The 12,908-nt window shown below is 36.6% G+C and overlaps 1 protein-coding gene and 1 long non-coding RNA gene across 25 annotated transcripts in view; one reads left to right on the top strand and one right to left on the bottom strand.

Annotated features, from left to right (window-relative positions):
- LOC141279531 (uncharacterized) overlaps positions 1-6,276 on the bottom strand; it is a 57,145-nt gene extending 50,869 nt beyond the window's left edge. The window contains exon 1 of the long non-coding RNA XR_012333924.1: positions 6,143-6,276. This is a non-coding gene — a long non-coding RNA (uncharacterized lncRNA). The remainder of the gene's footprint in view (positions 1-6,142) is intronic.
- HDAC9 (histone deacetylase 9) overlaps positions 1-12,908 on the top strand; it is a 576,603-nt gene that overhangs the window by 16,256 nt on the left and 547,439 nt on the right. The gene's annotated exons all lie outside the window — the stretch shown is intronic.

The raw sequence follows: 12,908 nt of genomic DNA, 5'->3' as shown, positions 1-12,908 counted from the left end.
AAGATTGTTTTATGCCAGAAATAACCAAGCACAAAATGTAATAAAAATGATAGCATTTATAAATACCAACTGAAATTTTTATGGAGAAATTGATAAAATTATTGAAGGCATATAAGAAAACTAGAAGAAAATTGAGTTATTCCGTGACCATGAACAGGAAGACTACTTTTAAAAATTAGTTATTCCAAAATTCATCTATAAATCTCTTCGTTTTTAAAACAGCTAACTTAAAAAAAAATAGACCATTCATAATTCAAAAGTCAAATGGACTTAATATGATTATATAGTAAGTAACCTATGTGTTATTATATAGTCTGTAATTCTCACTTCTTTTCCATTTCCAGCAGCCATTCAGTTCCATGCTTCAGATAGCCTGATATCAATTTCTTGTTTTTTGTATGTTAGTACAAATTCAGATAAAATCCTAACAGGGTCTGTCAGAGAACATGGCCTACTAAATTCTAAAATGCTAATGTAAGAGTAAGTGTGGCAATTTAGTAAAACAACAGATTAGGAGAAGAAGGATAGCTACCAAGTTATACAAAGTTGTATTAATTATGATTGTTTGGTTTGGGCAGGGACACAGTTGCATAGATCAAAGGACAAGAATACAGAATTATTTTTAATATCTTGGTGTATGGCAGGCAGAGTTTGCATCACAGATCAGTGTCAGAGGACAGACTATTAATTAAATGTTTTGGGAACAATTAATATATTTAACTTGTAAAATTACAGTCAAATGATGTTATATTCAATACTCTATTTTTATAATACCATTGTGATCCTGTCCTGTTGGACAGGTTACAACTTAAACTTCTGTAAAGCCAATGTATTGTGTAATGTGTGTAGGGTCTTGCATTTTATGGAGAGATGAGAAGTAATTTTATGAAGATATGGGAAGAATTTTAGTTAATTTAACTAAATCAGGTGAGAGAAGTACTCAGTGTTTATATAGCTCCCCAAGTTTCAAAAGATAATTTAAGATTAAATTAAATAAAAAATTCAGATTTAAGAGTACCATTGAGTAAAACAGAGGGATAATAATGCAGTCAAGTAAAAAAGGTAGATAGCAGCACTGTCCTGAGGCCTCATCATACAGCAGCTGCTCAGTAGTGCCTAAGAAGACCCATGAGGAAGTGATTTTTTTCCTAGTATTACTGAGAAATAATTGACATACATCATTGTATAAGTTTAAGGCATATAGCAGGATGGTATGATTTACATCTGTTGTGACATGATTACCACAATAGGTTCAGCTAACATTCACCTTCTCATATAGATACAAAAAAAGAAAAAAGGAAAGAATAAAGGAAAACAATTTTTTCTCCTTGTGATGAGAACTCTTAACGATCTACTCTCTTAACAACTTTCCTGTGTGTCACACAGCAGTGATAGCTGAAGCCATCACATTGTACATCACATCCCTAGTACTTACTTATCTTATAACTGAAGTTTGTACCTTTTGACCACCTTCCTGCAATTCCCCCTCTTCCTCCAGAACACTCCCCCCAACCCGTGCCACCACCATCTCTGGTAACCACAGGTCTGGTCTCTTTTTCTATGAGTTTTTAAAAATTCCACATATAAAAGTGAGATCATACATTATTTGTCTTTCTCTGTCTGACTGTTTACTTAGCAGAATGCCTTCAAGGTCCATCTGTGTTGTTGCAAATGGTAGGATTTCCTCGTTTCTTATGGCTGAATAATAGTCCATTGAATTGGGCTGGCGAAAAGGTTTGTTCGGGTTTTTCTGTAACATCTTACAGAAAAACCCAAATGAACTTTTTCGCCACCCCAATGTATGTATGTGCAACTTTTTTGTCCATTCATTGTCTGTGGACACTTAGGTTGTTTCCATGTCTTGGCCATTGTAAATAATGCTGTTCTGAACATGAGGGTGCAGATATATTTTTGAGGTAGTGTTTTTGTTATCTTTGAGTATATTCCCAGAAGTGGAATTGCTGGACATGTGGTTGTTCTATTTTTAATTTTTTGAGGATCTTCTGCACTGTATTCCACAATTTACAATCCCACCAACAACAGTGCAGGGGGGTTTGCTTTTCTCCATATCCTCGCTGGCATTTGTTATTGCTTGTCTTTTTGATAATGACCATCCTAACAAGTGTGAGGTGATATTCTATGGTGGTTTTAATTTGCAGTTCCTAATGACTGGTGTTGTGGAATGTCTCTTCATGTACCTTTTGTGCTTTCATATATCTCTTTTGGAGGAATGTCTGTTTATGTCCCTTGCCCATTTTTAATTGTTATTTGTTTTTTTGCTGTTGAGTTATTTGAGTTCTTTATATGTTTTGGATATTAACCCCTTATCAGATATCTAGTTTGCAAATAGTTTTTCTCCTATCACAGGTTGTCTTTTCACTTTGATGATGGTTTCTTTCATTGTGCGGAAGCTTTTTAGTTTGATGTAGTCCAACTTGTTTATTTTTTATTTTGTTGCTTATGCTTTAGGTGTCATATCCAAAAAAAATTATTACCAAAACCCATGTCAAGGAACTTTGTTCCTATGTTTTCTTCTAGGAGTTTCATGGATTCAAGTCTTACATTTAAGTCTTTAATCCCTTTCAAGTTAATTTTTGTGAAAGGTGTAAGATATGGGTACAGTTTCATTCTTTTACATGTGAATATCCAGTTATCCCAGCACCACAGAGAGACTTTTCTTCATCAAGTATTCTTTGCTCCCTTGTCAAATATTAGTTGACTGTTATGCTTGGGTTTATTTCTGGCCTCCAGACTCTGTTCCATTGGCTTGTCTTTTTTGTTAATGCCAGTACCATACTATTAGTAGTCTTAGATTATAGCTTGAAATCAGGAAGTGTGATACCTCCTGCTTTGCTCTTTCTCAGGATTTCCTTGCCTATTTAGGGTCTTTTGTGGTTCCACATAAATTTTGACTTTTTTCTACTTCTGTAAAAATAATGCCATTGGAATCTTGATAAAGATTTCATTGAATCTGTAGATGGCTTTCAGTAGTATTGACATTTTAAAAATATTAATTTCAGTCCATAAATATGGGATACCTTTCTATTAATTTGTGTCTTTTACAGTTTCTTTCATCAATGTCTTGTAGTTTCAGCACAATCATCTTTTACCTCCTTAGTTAAATTTATTCCTAAGTATTTTATTGTCTTTGATGCTATTATAAATGGATCAATTTCTTTATATTCTTTAACAAAAATTTTTGTTAATGTATAGAAATGATAGTGATTTTTGTACATTTATTTTGTATCTTGCAACTTTACTGAATTCAGTGACCTAACAGTTTTTTTTGTTGTTGAGTTTTAAGATTTCCTATACATAAAATCATTTCATCTGCAAATAGAGATAAATTTTACTTCTTTCTTTTCAATTCTTATAGCTTTTATTTCTTTTTCTCGCCTCAGTGTTTTAGTAGGACTTCCAGTACTGTGTTGAATAGAAGCTACGAGAGTGGGCACCCTTTTCTTTTTCCTGATCTTAGAGGAAAAAGGTTCAACCTTTCATCACTTGAGTATGATGTTACCCATAGATTTGTCATATATGGCCTTTATTATGTTGGGATATGTTCCTTCTGTGCCTGAGTTGTTAAGTGCTTTTATCATCCAAATGGATGTTGGATTTTGTTGAATGATTTTTGCATCTGTTGAGATGATCATGATTCTTCCTCTGTTCAATCAATGTGATTCATCAACATTGCATATGTTGCCCTATTCTTGCATCCCAGGGATAGAACCCATTTAATCATGGTGAATGATCCTCTTAATGTGCTGTTGAATTCAGTTTGCTGATATTTTATTGAGAATATCTGCATCTATATTCATAGGGAATATGAGCCTATAGTTTGCATTTTTGGTAGTGTACTTTTCTGGTTTTGGTATCAGGATAATGCTGGCCTCTTAAAATGAGTTTCAAAATGTTCCCTCCCAAAAAATCCTCTTTGATTTTTTTGGAAGAGTTTGAGAAGGATTGGTGTTAATTCTTCTTTAAATGTTTGGTGAAATTAGCCAGTTAAGCCATTTGGTCCTGCACTTTTCTTCATTAGGAGATTTTTTGTTACTGATTAAATCTCCTTACTAGTAATTAGTCTACTTAAATTAGTCAGATTTTCTATTTCTTCCTGATTTGGTCTTGATGAGTTGTGTGTTTCTAAAACTATTTCCATTTCTTCTAGGTTGTACAGTTTGTTTGCATATCATTGTTCATTGTAGGCTCTTATTCTTCTTTGAAGTTCTGTGATATCAATTGTAATGTTTTCTTTTTCATTTATAATATTATTGATTTAGGTCTTTTCTTTTTTTTCCTTGCTTAGTCCAGCCAAGGGTTTGCAATTTTGTTTAACTTTTCAAAGAACCAACTCTTAGTTTGGTTAATCTTTTCTATTGTTTTTCCGTTCTCTATTTCATTTATGTCTGCTCCGATGTTTATTATTTCCTTTCTTCTTTTAACATTGGGCTCAGTTTATTCTTTTTTTCTAGTTCCTTAAGGCATGTAGTTAGGTTATTTATTTGGGATCTTTCTTGCTTCTTAATGTAGGTTTTTATTGCTATGTCTTTCCCTCGTAGAAGTGCTTTTGCTGCATCCCATAAGTTCTGATATGTTGTGTTTCCATTTTCATGTGTCTTGAGAAACTTTTTAGCGTACTCTTCAATTTCTTCTTTGATCCAGTGGTTTTTCAGCAGAGTGTTGTTTAATTTCCATGTGTTCATGAATTTTCCAGTTATCCTCTTTTTATTATTTCTAGTTTGATGCTATTATGCTCAGAGAAGATATTTGTTGTGATTTCAGTCTTCCTGAATTTGCTAAGACTTGTTTTGTGGGCTAACATATGATCTATCCTAGAAAATGTTCCATGTGCACTTGAGAAGTATGTGTATTCTACTTTTCTTGGATAGACTGTGCTGCATGTGTCTGTTAGGTTCATTTGATCTATAATGCTGTTCAAATCCACTGTTTTCTTACTGATTCTCTGTCTGAATGATCTTTCCATTGTTTAGAGTGGAGTATTAAAGTCTCCAACTATTATTGTCTTGTTGTTTATTTCTCCTTTTAGCTCTGTTAGTTTTTGCTTTATATTTTTAGGTGCTCAGATGTTGGGCAAATAAATATTTACAATCAGTTTGTCTTCTTGATGTATTGACTCCTTTATCATTATATAATGACCTTCTTTTTCTCTTTTTATCATTTGTAGTTTGAAGTCTATTTTGTCTGATATGAGTATAGCTGCCTCTGAGGTTTTTTTTGGTTACCATTTGATTGAAATGTCTTTTTGCATCTCTTCACACTCAGTCTATGTGTGCCTTCAAAGCTAAATTGAATCTCTTGTAGGCAGCATATTGTTGGATCTTGTGTTTTTATCCATTCAGCCACTCTCTTTTGACTGAAGAATGTAATCTGTTTACATTTAAAGTAATTATTGATGGGTAAAGACTACTGTTTCCATTTTATTATTGATGGGTAAAGACTACTGTTTTCTGGTTGTTTTGTAGCTCTGTTGTTCCTTGTTTCTTATCCTTGTGTCTTTTTTTGTGTTTTGGTATCAGTGTGCTTTAGGTTTTTTATCCTGTTCTTTTGTGTAGTTACTACAGTATTTTTCCTTGTGGTTACCATGAGGCTTACATTAAACATCTTAAACTTATAACAACTAATTTTAAACTTACAAAAACTTAACCTTAATAGAATTCATATACTTCTTCTCTCCCTCACATTTTAGGTTATTTCTCTTATAATTTACATGTTTTTTAATTGTCTGAAGACAGATTATTGTTTATGGTTATTTTTGTAACATTCTTTTTTAAACTTTTAAACTAGAGTTGTGAGTTATGCACCATTTTTACCACATTGCAGAATTTAACTATGACTCTATATTTACCATTACCAGTAAAATTTACTCTTTTTTTTTGTATCATGTTAATTAGCATTCTTTTACTTCTTCTCAAAGAACTCCCTTAAGCATTTCTTCTAAGCAAGGTCTGGTGGCAATGTACTCCCTCAGCTTTTGTTTATTCAAGAAAGTCTTTATCCCTTATTCATTTCTGAAGGACACCTTTGCTGGGTATAGAATTCCTGGTTGAGAGTTATTTTCTCAACCAGGCTGTGCTAGCCTGTGGGAGGGGCAATGCGGTCAACATGTAGCTGCTTCTCTTACCTTCTCATGTAGTCTCTCTTTGTCTCTGAGGTGCAGAGGGTGTTTCAGCCTCACTCCTGTGCTCTAGAATTCTCTCGGTGCTGTCTTCTTGAATAGATGTTAAGTTTTTTTCTTCTGACTGGGAGAGGAGTCAGGAATGACTTATGACACCGTCTTGGTAACCATAACTCTCCCCAGGAAGTGACTTTTAAGCTGAGGCATGAATAACTAGAAGAGCCCAACCATACAAAGATCTAAGAAAAGGCATTCCAGGCAGAAGGAAACCAGTGCAGAGGGCCCAAGTTTAAAATATATATTTGGCTCTTTTCAGAATGAAGGCTAGCATAGCCACTGCATTTTCAACAATATGGAGAGGAAGGATGAATGGTTAGGCAGGGGCCACTTGAATAGTGCATCCAAACTGTCTTTTGCAATAGCCATAAAATGACCTATTTTTCATATTCTTAATTCAGAAATTCATAAGTGCTTCAGTGTCCTACACCAATATCTGATAGTTTGTCTTCAGAAAGCACCATTTGCATGCTGAAGGAACAGAAGGTTCTTTATCTTTTTATTTTTCCATGCATACTAGAAACATACTGAATCTAATTCTAGTGCCAGTGCATGTAGGAACAGTTTAAGTATTGCATGACATAGTAGATATGAAATCGGGAAGACTGGTCTATCTGTTCATTCATATATATATATTTTTTTTGCGGTACGCGGGCCTCTCAGTGTTGTGGCCTCTCCCGTTGCAGAGCACAGGCTCTGGACGCGCAGGCTTAGCGGCCATGGCTCACGGGCCTAGCTGCTCCGCGGCATGTGGGATCTTCCCAGACCGGGCCACGAACCCGTGTCCCCTGCATTGGCAGGCGAACTCTCAACCACTGCGCCACCAGGGAAGCCCTGTTCATTCATATATTTTTTGTGTGTGTGTGGTACGCGGGCCTCTCACTGTTGTGGCCTCTCCCGTTGCGGAGCACAGGCTCCGGATGCGCAGGCTCAGCGGCCATGGCTCACGGGCCCAGCCGCTCCGCGGAATGTGGGATCCTCCCGGACCAGGGCACGAACCCGCGTCCCCTGCATCGGCAGGCAGACTCTCAACCACTGCGCCACCAGGGAAGCCCCATTCATATTTTTATGAACCTAGTAAAGGTACTAAAAGATTTCAGGAATAGTAAAACTGATGAAGAAACACCAGTGTCTGGTCTCAGGAGCATATACTTTCTGGGTGTTTTAGTTCAGGGTCTGCCATTCTTTGTGAGAAGGTAGGTTATTTAGTTGACTGCTCTTGGCATATATAAACCATGAGGGGGTTGCCTAGATTACTTTTAGGGTCTCCACTAGTTCTAAAAATGTCAGAGATTTTGCCTTTTTAATTCCGTGAAACAGATCAGACCACAGACTATGTCTTTCATGTATACCAAAAGTAATTTTGATTCAGCAGGCAAATTGCCACAGTAATGTGTTGGTCTGATACTGTCAGTTTATAATACTTTATATTTTAGGCTTAGAAACTCATTCTGTTCTACCTTATTTTAACTTTATTCTGAATCTTGTGCTGCGTCTGACAAGTTTTGAATGTCTTACCTTTTCACAAAAGCGTTGTGGTCCTGTTTACAAAGACCTGTTTACAAAGAATTCTTCATTAATTGTTATGATTTATCTCGCTTAATTTGATAGTTTAAAGCATTTAAATTATTTTTTATTTTCCTGTAGCGAGAGTCATGGCATTCTTCTAATAGAAATAGAAGAGAAGGAAAAATATGACTCTGTACTAAACTCTTTGTAGCTTAGAACCAGTTATTATTTCTCTTTTAGTAATGAAGATTATCATTTTAATGTTAGAAATGTAAGGTTTTATCATCAGTCTTCATTTTTTTCTTTTTATATCCACCCAGTGACTACATTTGAATTTTCTAGATCTCACTTATAATTGCATTTCACTTTTTAAAATTAGATCTTATTTTGGATTAATAAATAGAGCAGAAACTTCAGTTTAAATAACACCATAACAAAAATTATTATAAATAAGCAGAAAGTTTGTTAAATACCTCAATAAATATTACCTATTATTGCTGCACATCAGCTGCTAAAAAGATCAGGAATCATTTCCAGCTGTCTTTTTTGCACATTCATTTAAATCAAAATAATTTTCTTAGTAAAAAACAGTGTTTTGGACCAAGTGCTACAGAGTCCTTAGGAATTGTTTTACTCATAATTTTTTCTAACCCTAGTTTATAGTTCATAGTGGGTAGACTTTAAAAAGAGAGAGAGATTACATTGGTTATTGGTTTTAAAGTCATATTTTATTGAGTTTTACACCTACTCTGGGTGATATTTAAATGATGCCAAAGCTACATGTTGCATTCAGGATAACAACAGTATTTTTTCTTTCTTTCTTATTCCAATCTTTTGAAATGTAATGCATGGAATTTTTGTTTCATATGTTAAGTGTATCTCATTGCTGAATATAGTGTTCCTCACTGAAGTATTCACTTCTTTGCCAAAAACACATCAGTCATTCACAAATATTCAGTACTCTGAGAATGAAAATTTATTTAGCTACTTGTGTAGTTGGTGAAAGCCAGTTTGCAAAGATTTCTAAAGCCACAGTGTTAGATGTATTATTTGGAATCTAGGACTAAGTATTAGCACCCGGTGTGTGAGGTAGCATTCTAGATATGTTGAACCCTGCAGGCTATGATATTCTAGACCAAAATTTGTAGCCGGTTAATAGAATGATGTTAATCAGTCTTCTATTTTGTGGATGAGATAAAAATTCATTATAATTTTGGAGAACAAAATCGGTTCCATCTCTGAACACATTCATTAACATTTGAAGAAAATATCTATAAGATAAAAATAGAATCCCTGAATTAATTGACATGGAAATTCAAGTAAGAAAACCTAAGACTTAGAAGAATACCTCACAAATAAAAATTACTCAATGAATGTTTGTGGAATGAGTAAATGAATGAATGAATTGAAAATTATCCATTTACAGCAGCTGATATTTAAACTGCACACACACCTTTGAATTTTGTATTGAATGTTTCTCAGCGCATTATACTGCGTTATCTAAGCATAAAGATATATACAAAGAATATATTTTAGGAGTCAATCTTTAATTTAAATGAAATAAGGAAGAGCTTCTCTTCCTTTTCCATGATCTTTTTATTAAGGATACGTTATTATTTTTATGAATATTAAGTATGTTATACTTCAAATGTGGAGATCCTTCAATAACACATAAGGTTTTGGGGGACTGTTTCTTTCAGAGAAAAGTGGCATTTGCAGCTGTGATTTAAAATCTTTGTCCTCCTGCAGGTCTCCTTCTAGTGGGCCACATTATGTTATCCAAATTTATTATTTATAGTATAGTTAGTGAATAAAAAATCAGATGATCATGCTTGTTACGTTAGCTTCTAAAGCAAGTGTTAAAAGATCCTTTGGAAGAATTTCTTTTGTGTGAAATATATTCAGTTAAGTTCATATCCATAGAAAATGTAGTTTGGCCCATAAGAGGCCAAATGCCTGAGTCTTTAGTATGTTCTGGGTAGCTGAAGTTATTAGAGTAGTATCTTTCCAGAAAAGCGAATATTACCTCACAGTCCTACTCAGTAACCTACTTACCTGAAAACACTAACAGGAGAAGCCCAACTCAACCTTCCTCTACCCCTTCAGAAAAGAGCCCTAGAGAGTGCTTTGTGTGTCAAGTTGAAATTCTAGAATAGTAAATTGAGCATCTGATCTGGCATAGCTGAAAAATGAAACATCTTCTGGCATAATAGTAAAAAATTACATAGAAAGATTATTTTAAAAGACCAACATCAGATTTCAGGCTTCTTTCTCTGAAAAAATATCAGCCAGCATTCTCTATAATTTTGATTTCTCTTTAAATAAACATGAATATATAGTCTGATTCCTAATTTCTTGGCTCAAAATTGACTTCACACATGCAAAAATTCACTTTCTAATGTTTAAAGACAAACATATTTGGAAAGGTTATGATGTGAAGAGCACCAAGTGCTTATGAGCATTGGTAGGCTTTGCCTTCATGACTGCTTCATTTCACTGCTTTCTGACTGACTGACTTTCTTCCTTCTGCTCGCCCTTCCTCCCTCCCTCTGTCTTCCTTCCTTCCTTCCTTCCTTCTGCTCGCCCTTCCTCCCTCCCTCTGTCTTCCTTCCTTCCTTCCTTCCTTCCTTTCCTTCGTCCCTCCCTTCCTTCCTTCGTTCCTTCCTTTCCTTCCTCCCTCCCTCTCTCCCTCCCTTCCTTCTCCCTCTCTCTCTCTTTCTTTCTCTCTCTCTCTTTCTCCCTTCCCTTCCTCCTACCTTCCTTCCTTCCACAGCATCAATTTACTACTTCTCAGTTTCTATAGGTCAAGAGTCTAAGCACAGGTTAGCTGCATCCTCAGAGCTCCCAAGGCTGAAATCTGCATGTTGCCTGGGGCTGCATTATCATCTGGAATTCAAGACCCTCTTCTTGCTAGTTCAGGTTGTTGACAGGATTGAGTTCCTTGTGGTTGTAGGACTGAGACCCCTGGCTTTTTCTTGGCTGTCAGCTGGGTTCATTCTCACCTACTAGAGGCTACTCTCAGGTGCTTCCATGTGGCCCCCTCTACCTTAGCAATGAAGAAATTCCCTCTTGTTGAATCCCTCTTAAGCATCAGATCTCTCTGATTTATTCTTCTACCAGCAGGAGAAAACTCTCTTCTTTTAAAAAGTCCAATATGGGGGCTTCCCTGGTGGCACAGTGGTTGAGAGTCCGCCTGCCGATGCAGGGGACATGGGTTCGTGCCCCGGTCTGGGAAGATCCCACATGCCGTGGAGCGGCTGGGCCCGTGAGCCATGGCCGCTGAGCCTGCGCCTCCGGAGCCTGTGCTCCACAATGGGAGAGACCACAACAGTGAGAGGCCCGTGTACCGCAAAAAAAAAAGTCCAATATGATTAGTTTAGGCCCACTTGGGTAGTCCATCTTAAAGTCAACTGATTACTAACCTTAATTATATCTGCTGGTAACCTAACATAATCATGGGAATAACACCAGGTAGGGAATGTCATGTGAACCATCTTACAATTATGCCTTCCACAGTCAGTTTTTAAAAAATTATTATCGTCTTATACATTCTTCTGAAGTGATCTCTTCCTTCTACTCAGTTTCAGCTATCAGCTCTATGCTGATAACTCACAAATCTCTATCTCAAGCCCCAGCCTCACCCCTTAGCCTTTAGATCTAAAGGCTTAACAACAACTCCCACTGTCCATTTGGAGGCCCCAGTACAGTATTTTAGAGATTGGAAAATGAGCTACCTGCCTTTGGTTCTGTGAGTGATAAAAACTCAAAGGACGCATTATGAAAATGAGTTCTGAGGATGTTTTATTTCCTTGCTACTCTCTACTTAGAGGTTCATGTAAAAGTACAATCACTTGTACTTGGTAAGAAGCCAGAACTTTGGAAATGAATGAAAGGGCCAGCTCTCTAGATTCAGTGACTGCTTTGAGTGATTTCCTACCATCAATGCCTCCTCTCTGCCACTCGCAGAGTCTAGCACAACTGCTCTTATTGTTCTTCTATACATTTGTCCTAAAGAATTAGCTGTTATCCATTAGACATTGTGTTCTGCCTTTGGTGTTCTCTTGTTGTCAACCAGGCTTATCTTACTGCTAATTAGATCATTTGTCAACCTCTAGGGACAAGACCTTGCAGGTTGAGGAGTACAAGTGAAACCAGGGTTAATTAAAGAAAAGGCCTTTATTCCTCTTTTCTTCCATTCTTACCCATCTGTTTCCTGCAAGGATTATGACAGCAGGGTGGAAAGTGGGTTTTTAAAGCCGATTTGACAAGAAGCAGGGCAGTGAGGACAAGAATCTTCTTTCACATGCTAAGGAACTCCTGACTATACTTCTGAAGTAGACGTTGGAATGACAGCTCTTCTGGCTGAAATGCAATTTTTTTGTTTTAAAAATACAAATGATTCTCTTCATTTTCCTTTCTCAGTTCTTATACTCACATGCTCACATTTACAGTGTTACACAGTATATTTTCCATTATGGTATACATATATTTTCCATCGTTTTCCCTTTTGAAATAACATGAGAAAATTTCACCATAGACACATATTCACACAGTCACATATTTTGTATGTCTTAATTGAGCATTTAAAAGGGCATTATTCCTTATGATTTCACGTAATCTCTCATTTTATTGGGATCTATCATCTCTAACCACACTGACTTCTATAAATGACTCACTTATTTGGGAACTTTTCTGTCTGAACCAAAATCAGGGATTTGAGGTGAATCGAAAAAGGACCTGGAGAGCCCAAGGTTCCATAAATGGGCTTTAGGCAGTCCCTGAATCCTGTGAAATTGTACACACACTAATACATTTGTGTAAATGTGCATTTTTCTTGGGAGACTGTCCGTTCTTGTGTGATTCTCAAAGAAATTTGTTACCCCAGTAAATGTAAGTAATCATTTTTAGAAGGGGTGATAACAAATTTGGCTGTTTGGATTCTCAAACCCGAGATCAGAAGACACAGATTAAAAGGCAGGGTAGGGGGGCTTCCCTGGTGGCGCAGCGGTAGAGAGTCCGCCTGCCGATGCAGGGGACGCGGGTTCGTGCCCCGGTCCGGGAAGATCCCACATGCCGCGGAGCGGCTGGGCCCGTGAGCTGTGGCCGCTGAGCCTGCGCGTCCGGAGCCTGTGCTCCGCAGCGGGAGAGGCCACAACAGTGAGGGGCCCACGTACCGCAAAAAAAAAAAAAAAAAAAAAGGCAGGGT

Source organism: Tursiops truncatus, chromosome 9 (assembly GCF_011762595.2).
Source record: "Tursiops truncatus isolate mTurTru1 chromosome 9, mTurTru1.mat.Y, whole genome shotgun sequence".
NCBI classification, from domain to species: Eukaryota; Metazoa; Chordata; class Mammalia; order Artiodactyla; family Delphinidae; genus Tursiops; species Tursiops truncatus.
The sequence above is the reverse complement of the archived record's forward strand: the minus strand, read 5'-3'. Positions and strand labels throughout refer to the sequence as shown.